Here is an 8,405-nt window from a genome sequence, read left to right on the forward strand (position 1 = left end):
CACTTAAATTGTGACGTTTTAATGCCAAAACTCAAAGCAATTGAGAAAGTATTTTCAGAATTCAAAATTTTATTAAAGGAGTTGGCCATTTCAGCATCATGCCGTCTGCCCCTTCAATCTCTGCTGTAACTGCTAATACAAGCAGTCTACAGAATCATAATGGAAGTCTATAAACTTTCGACAATTCTGTATACTGAAATTGTACACTGCTTGTATTAGCAGTTTTTATAGCCGAGAAGAAGCTCTAGCGATTGGTGAGGTTCTCCGGACCCCTAATGATACAAACTTCTGACATGTCAAAAAAGGACACTGATGTGGTGTCCTTGTCATAAAAGATGCTGGTCATTTGACCAAACTGGGATTATTCTACATTATAAATGAGGAACCAGACACTAGCAATCATATAGAAATTGACTGGGTATTTCTCTACTTGTATATTGGAATTTGAATTTTACTGCATCTGGAAAGAAAGTAGAGAAAAGCTGTTAGAAAAGTCTTTAGTAAAAAAGATATGTATATATGTACAGTCATGGTCAAAAGTTTTGAGAATGATACAAATATTTTTTTTACAAAGTCTACTGCTTTAGTTTTTAAAATGGCAATTTGCATATACTCCAGAATGTTAGAGTGATTATCTTAACAGCAATTACTCACAAAGTCAATATTTGCCTAGAAAATGAACTTTATCCCCCAAAACACATTTGAACATCATTGCAGCCCTGCCTTAAAAGGACCAGCTAACATCGTTTCAGTGATTGCTCCATTAACACAGGTGTGGGTGTTGAGGACAGGGCTAGAGATCAATCTGTCATGATTAAGTAAGAATGACACCACTGGACACTTTAAAAGGAGGCTGGTGCTTGGCATCATTGTTTCTCTTCTGGTAACCATGGTTATCTCTAAAGAAACACATGCAGTCATCATTGCACTGCACAAAAATGGCCTAACAGGGAAGAGTATGGTAGCTAGAAAGATTGCACCTCAGTCAACAATCTATCGCATCATCTGGAACTTCAAGGAGAGAGGTTCCATTGTTGCCAAAAAGGCTCCAGGGCGCCCAAGAAAGACCAGCAAGCGCCATTTTCTCTGTTGAATCTCATTTCCGATTGTTTGGGACATCTGGAAAACGGCTTATGCGTAGAAGATGAGGTGAGCGCTACCACCAGTGTTGTCTCATGCCAACTGTAAAGCATCCTGAAACAATTCATGCGTGGGGTTGCTTCTCAGCCAATGGAATCGGCTCTTTCACAGTCTTGCCTAAAAACAAAGTCATGAATAAAGAATGTTACCAGAAAGTACTCCAAGAGCTACTTCTCCCAACCGTCCAAGAGCAGTTTGACGATCAACAATGCCTTTTCCAGCATGATGGAGCACCTTGCCATAAAGAAAAGGTGGCTCAGGGAACAAAACAGATTTTGGGTCCATGGCCTGGAAACTCTCCAGATCTTAATCCCATTGAGAACTTGTGGTCAATCATCAACAAATTTTGACAAGATGCAAGCATTGGTTGTGCAAGAATGGACTACTATCAGTCAGGATTTGGTCCAGAAGTTGATTGAGAGCATGCCAGGGAGAATTGCAGAGGTCCTGAAGAAGAAGGGTCAACACTACAAATATTGACTTGCTGCATTAAATAATTCTAACTGTCAATATAAGCTTTTGTTACTCATAATATGATTGCAATTATATTTCTGTATGTGATAAACATCTGACAAAAAAACAGAGGGCATCAGATCATGTGAAAATATAATATTTGTGTCATTCTGAAAACTTTTGGCCATGACTGGATCATGTACAGATTTAATGTCTTTGGACTAAGGGGTTGCATGATATCAATCCAGTTTGATGACTTTTACTTAAAGGAAAAGTCTGGCCATTTCTAAAATGCAGCACCTGGCAGGAGCAAGGGGAAATTGATTACAAGTAGGAACTTACATTTCCCTGTTCCCCCGGTGAGCAGCCGTACTGTCTTCAGGACCCCAGCTGGAAGGCATTTCCCCCTAGTTGTGATGGCGTCACGAAACTGGGGAAAAGGCCTGTTCCGACTGATGGACTGGCCACTCAGCCAATCAGAGACTAGAAGCTCACCGCGGGCATGGGGAGAGGTAAGTTAGTACTTGTAATCGATTTCCCCCTGCCGGCTGCCACATTTTAGAAATCTTCGAACTTCTCCTTTAAGGCATTTGATGCAGTCAAACTGGAGCATGTTCTTGGATCTGAAAGCTTAGGGCTCTATTACACAGAGGGATAATCTGCCAAATCTGGGCGATTTGGCAGATTTTCGCTGTATTTAATAAAGACAATGATCAGCTGAGGAAACTATCATCGGTCGATCGTTGTCATTTATTCCACCCTAAAAATCATCGGACGTCAGATGTGGATCACTATGTGTACTAGCAATGCACGGCCAACGGCTGATAACTGTGTAGAAAAAATAATAAACCTTATACAATACCTGTCCATGCTCCCCAGTGTTCTTCTCGCTTCTGCCCAGTCCCTGCAGCCACCACTGGAACTTCAGAGCAGGTCTCTGAAGTGACAAGCCACTCAGCCAATCACTGGCCGAGACGGAACTGCCATGGCCAGTGATTGGCTAAACGACCTGTCACTTTAGAGACCAGCTCCGAAGTCCAAACAGCGGCATCGGGCAGAAACGTATTCAGGTAAGTATACAGTTTATTATTTTACACTTTTAAAGCAAGGGCAATTATTGTGATTATTATTAAAGCAAGCACGATTATTGAGCCGTGTAATAGGCTCAGTAAGTGAACACTGATTGGCGCTTGCTTACATTAGTGATTGGGCTGTGTAATACACTGCTTTTTCTGTATTTTGATGCATTAAACAGTACGTGTGTGCTTTAAAAAAAATCGCCCTCAAAACATGTCCCATTGTTATCAATAAGACAAAAGCACCGTTTAGTGTAACTATCATTTACAAAAACTTCTGATATTTCATAGTGAAATGTCAAGTGTCTGTGGGGGTCCGATGCTGAGACCCCACCGATTAGTAGATCTGCGGCGATCTTTGCCTCTTCATGCCCGCTATAACTGCTAATACAAGCAGTCGATGGAATTATAATGGAATGGCAATTCCGTATACCGGAGGTTACATAGGTTCCATATTAACTTACACTGATCGTATTAGCGGTTTATAACAGAGAAGAAGGGGCAAATCGTGCACTGCTGAGAGCATCTGCCCCTTGGTTCTAGTGATCAGCTGGGGTCTAAGCTATGACAAGTCTGAATTAAAAAAAAATAATAATAATAAAGTGTAACTCATGTTTTTTTATTGCAGAAATCAGTAGTATAAGCGATTTTAAGAAACTCTGTAATAGGTTTCATCAGCCAAAAAAGCTTCCTTCTGTACTCAAGAAGCAATCTCCCAGCCTCCCCCCCTGACTTCTTATCTGTGCATCATCAGGCAAACACGTCTTCATTACAGAGAAGCCAGTGAAGACGGGTTCTGCTCTCTCCATTGTAAGCCTATGAAGGGGGCTGAGGGAGATGAGGGAGCAGGAAGAGGTGACATGAAGGTCAGCTGTTTGTAGACTCTCTGGGCACCTAAAACGCTAAATTCAGGTGTCAGAAAGGTCAGTGCTTATCTATGAACTTACTGAGAGAAGATTGCAGGGTGTTGTGCTGTGCAGAAATCCTCCATGCTCAGTCACTCCTAACAGCCCCTCCCCTCTCCATAGCCACATAATGGAGAGAGAAATCCTGCTTCATTTGATGTGGGGGGGGGGAGGCTGGGAGATTGCTTTTTCTGTACAGAAGGAAACTCTTTTAGTACATAAAACCTATTACAGAGTTTCTTAAAATCACTTGTACTGTTGATATTTAATGTTTTCAGAAAAATGACCCTGAAATGACAGTTACGCTTTAAACTTTAAGGCTACAAACCCACTTGCCGCAGACAAGAGACTCGCTGCAGATCCCAGCCCTATACTTTCATTAGCAGAGAAACATCCCTGCTGCGATTTTGTCTGCAGCCCTCCCCATTAACCCCCTAGCCGTCGGACATTATACATTACCGGGTCCCCGTTCCTGCTTGCTTCGGGGCTCCCGGTGTCTTCGCGGCCCGCCCGGCCAATCAGTGCGCTGCGGCGGGGCAGCGCACTGATTGGCCGGGCGGAACGTGCTGGGAGCGGCCGAAGCAAGCAGGAGCGGGGACCAGGTAATGTATATCCTGCCCGCCCCCCCTGCAGCCCCGATCGCCCCAAGCCCCCGGACGCACGATCGCCCCAAGCCCCCGGCCGCACGATCGCCCCCCGCAGCCCCCGGCCGCATGATCGCCCCCCGCACCCCCCGGCCGTACGATCGCACCCCTGCAGCCCCCGGCCGCAGGATCGCCCCCCGCACCCCACGGCCGTACGATCGCCCCGCGGGGGCCCATGCGGCCGCGGGGGGCGATCGGGGCTGCAGGGGGGGCGGGCAGGATATACATTACCAGGTCCCCGCTCCTGCTTGCTTCGGCGGCTCCCGGCACGTTCCGCCCGGCCAATCAGTGCGCTGCCCCGCCGCAGCGCACTGATTGGCCGGGCCATGAAGACACCGGGAGCCCCGAAGCAAGCAGGAACGGGGACCCGGTAATGTATAATGTCCGGCGGCTAGGGGGTTAATGGGGAGGGCTGCAGACAAAATCGCAGCAGGGATGTACATCCCTGCTGTGAGTTTCTCTGCTAATGAAAGTATAGGGCTGGGATCTTCAGCGAGTCTCGCTGCAAAAACGCAGCAAGGAGACTCGCTGCAGATCCGGCAAGTGGGTTTGTACCCTTAGGGCAAGGAATTTTAAACTGAGTTCGCACCAATTCAATGGGATTTCTCAAACTCAATCCGCCATCCGCCCAGAGAATTGACAAGGGAAAAGATAAGTACCCAATTAATATCAGATAAAATGAATGTATTAAATACAGGCCAGGACATTAAAAACACTTACAAATTTCTGATTAAAACACATATATAATTTAAAAAAATCCTCCTGGGTTGTTGAGATCTTGCTTGTATGATTAGTTGTATGATCCTATGTGATATTATTTGCATTTACAGGTCTCCGTTATCTTTTTGGCAGCCTGCAACTACTGCAGCTTTGCATTACATACAACTAGAAAATGTACCCAGCGCTGCCCGGGTATAAAGTGTCAGCGTGTTAATTAGATTTGTTCTAAGGCCCAGGAGGCCAATCTAAAGGTATTATTTCATCTGAGTTAATCAGTGGAATTAGTGTATACCTGTAGTGGATAGTTGGAGGGGTTCTTTATACCTTCAGTGTATAGTTTTTAGGGGTCTCGCATATCTGTAGTGCATAGTTGGGGGGTCCTGTATACCTGTACTGTATAGTTTGGGAAGTCCCGTATACCTGCAGTGTATAGTTTGGGAGTCCTGTATACCTGTACTATATAGTTGGTGCTGTATACCTGTAATCTATAGTTGGTGGAGGTCTTGTATACCTGTAGTTTATAGTTTGAAGGTCCTGGATACCTGTAGGGTATAGTTGGTGGAGGTCTTGTATACCAGTAGTATATAGTTCGGGGGTCCTGTATACCTGTAGTGTATAGTTTGAGGGTCCTGTATACCTGTAGTATATGATTGGTGGAGGTCCTGTATACCTGTAGTGTAAAGTTTGGGAGTTCTGTATACCTGTAGTATAGAGTTGGTAAAGGTGCTGTATACCTGTAGTATAGAGTTGGTGGAGGTCCTGTATACCTGTAGTGTATAGTTTTGGGGGTCCTGTATACCTGTAGTGTATAGTTTGGGGTCCTATATACCTGTAGTATATAGTTGGTGGAGTTCCTGTATACCTGTAGTGTATAGTTTGGGGTCCTGTATACCTGTAGTATATAGTTGGTTGAGGTCCTGTACACCTGAAGTATATAGTTGGTGGAGGTCCTGTATACCTGTAGTGTATAGTTTTGGGGTCCTGTATAGCTGTAGTGTAAAGTTTGGGGTCCTGTATACTTGTAGTATATAGTTGGTGAATGTTCCGTGCACCTGTAGTGTATAGTTTTGGGGTCCTGTATAACTGTAGTGTCCTGTATACCTGCAGGGTCGTATTAACCATTAGGCACCCATGGTCTGGTGGGCAGTACCCTCCCATTCAGACTTGCCAGAAAATCTGGTGTCTTTTCGAGGGGGAGTATGGCAGTATTGGTTAGGTCTGGTATAGCGGTATTGGTCAGGTCTGGTATGGCAGTGTTATTCAGTCACAGTGTGTCGGTATTTGGTCAGGTCTGGTATGGTGTTGTTATCCAGTCACAGTAAGGCGGTATTGGTCAGGCCTGGTGTGGCAGTGTTATCCAGTCACAGTATGGCGGTATTGGTCAGGTCTGGTATGGCGGTGTTCTCCAGTCACTGTGAGGCGTTATTGGTCAGGTCTAGTATGGCGGTGTTATCCAGTCACAGTATGGGGGTATTAGTAAGGTGTGGTATGACAGTGTTATCCAGTCACAGTAAGGCGGTATTGGTCAGGCCTGGTGTGGCAGTGTTATCCAGTCACAGTATGGCGGCATTGGTCAGGTCTGGTATGGCGGTGTTCTCCAGTCACTGTGTGGCGTTATTGGTCAGGTCTGGTATGGCGGTGTTATCCAGTCACAGTATGGCGGTATTGGTCAGGTCTGGTATGGCAGTGTTATCCAGTCACAGTATGGCGGTATTGGTCAGATATGGTATGGCGGTGTTCTCCAGTCACTGTGTGGCATTATTGGTCAGGTCTGGTATGGCGGTGTTATCCAGTCACAGTATGGCGGTATTGGTCTGGTCTGGCAGTGTTTTCCAGTCACATACAATGTACATGTACTGTATAGATGGAGTAGGGAGTCTACCAGTTATTTCTGTGGATCTGTTGTGAGGCAGCTTCCCTAGCAACCATTCAGATTCCAGCTCCCTGTGAAAATGAAAGCAGTAATCCTATTGGTTGCTAAGGCTCCCAACTGCCACTTACTGCTGCAGTGCTGTATGTGCAGTGAGGAGATTTTCCCATTCATTTTTATGGGGCGCTCTTCCCCCTCCCCTCCCCACCTGTACATCTGGCGAAGACAGGACCTTCGCTCTAACCTGCCCTGGCACCCAATGTATCTGTGGGCCAAATTTGGTGTCAAACGGTTCAGGCGTTTAGAAATCTATAGAGGACAGACAGACAGACTTTGATTTTTATGATATAGATCTGATGCTCATAGCACACATGCTAAATGTATGGATGATACTTCTTGATTGACTGTATTTGATGATGTGTTGTTATTCAGTGGTGTAATGATAGAGGTCGCAACGCTGATACAAATGAATAGCGAGTGACTAGAGGAATAAAGCCCCATGCTCCCTCTCCCAGCTGAGCAATTAGGTCTGCCCCCATTACACAGGATGCAGACCTGACCAGACGAGCTTAGAGCATCAGAGGAGAGCAGGAGCCTGGACAGGTGAGAGTACCAATGGGTTGTTTGTAGCATATTTTTATCATATGTGATTTTTAAGAGTTTTTAATGTTTTTGCATTTTAATAAATAAAGTCATTTTATCTAATATTTTTCGATTGTGCACACATTTTGGTGCTTGTTTTTTCCCTGTTTTTGTGCTGTGGAGTTTCCTACCTGCACCATGAGCACCCCATATGTATTATCCATCATACATTCAGGGTGATGACCATTCATTTGCATATTTTTCATGAATGCTGAGGCTACTCCTCTGCTGTGACTGTGGGGTATGGTAAGAGATACAGGTGGCCATTTTGGTGCACCAAGGGGTTAAATCCTGCCCCAATGCAAAGCCGGCCTTAGAGGTGTGCGACCTGTGCAACCGCACAGGGCGCATCACCCGGTGGCGCCCCCTTTTTAATGTCAGACAGACCCACTAGAGGATTAGAAGACCCTCCAGTGGGTGCCAACAGCTGCAGGGGCATCCCTGGAAACCAGGATACCTGTCCCGGATTTCTGTGTGAACGCCGCATTCAGTGTGTGAGGTGGCAGCTGGGACTTCCAGCACAGGCAGCGTCTCCAACGCAATGTAGTGGAGCAAATTCTGCACAGGGCGCCATCTACCCTAAGGCCGGCCCTGCCCTAAAGCACAAAACAGCCTCAATTGCTTTTTACTAAAATATATCTAAGAAAGCCCCCTTTAAACAGGTTTTCCAGGCTTACAAAAATATAGATGTTTTCTTCCAGAAACAGCATGACTCACAACCTGAGGACAGGGGTGGTGCTGTTTTCTGTTGTCGTTGCAAAAGTAGTGTTTTTTTCTCATTTTTGAGTCTAACGATTTGTGTTTCCATAAGTAAATATCTCAAAAGAATAAGAGTGGAAAGAATTAATATAACAGTATGAAACCCTATTACATCATCATTCCCTTGTATCCATATGGCTATGCAGGTTGTGTGGCCATTATTGATGCAGTTTTTATGCAAAGACCAAAGCTAGGA

The sequence above is a fragment of the Dendropsophus ebraccatus genome, chromosome 5 (genome assembly GCF_027789765.1).
Source record: "Dendropsophus ebraccatus isolate aDenEbr1 chromosome 5, aDenEbr1.pat, whole genome shotgun sequence".
NCBI lineage: Eukaryota > Metazoa > Chordata > Amphibia > Anura > Hylidae > Dendropsophus > Dendropsophus ebraccatus.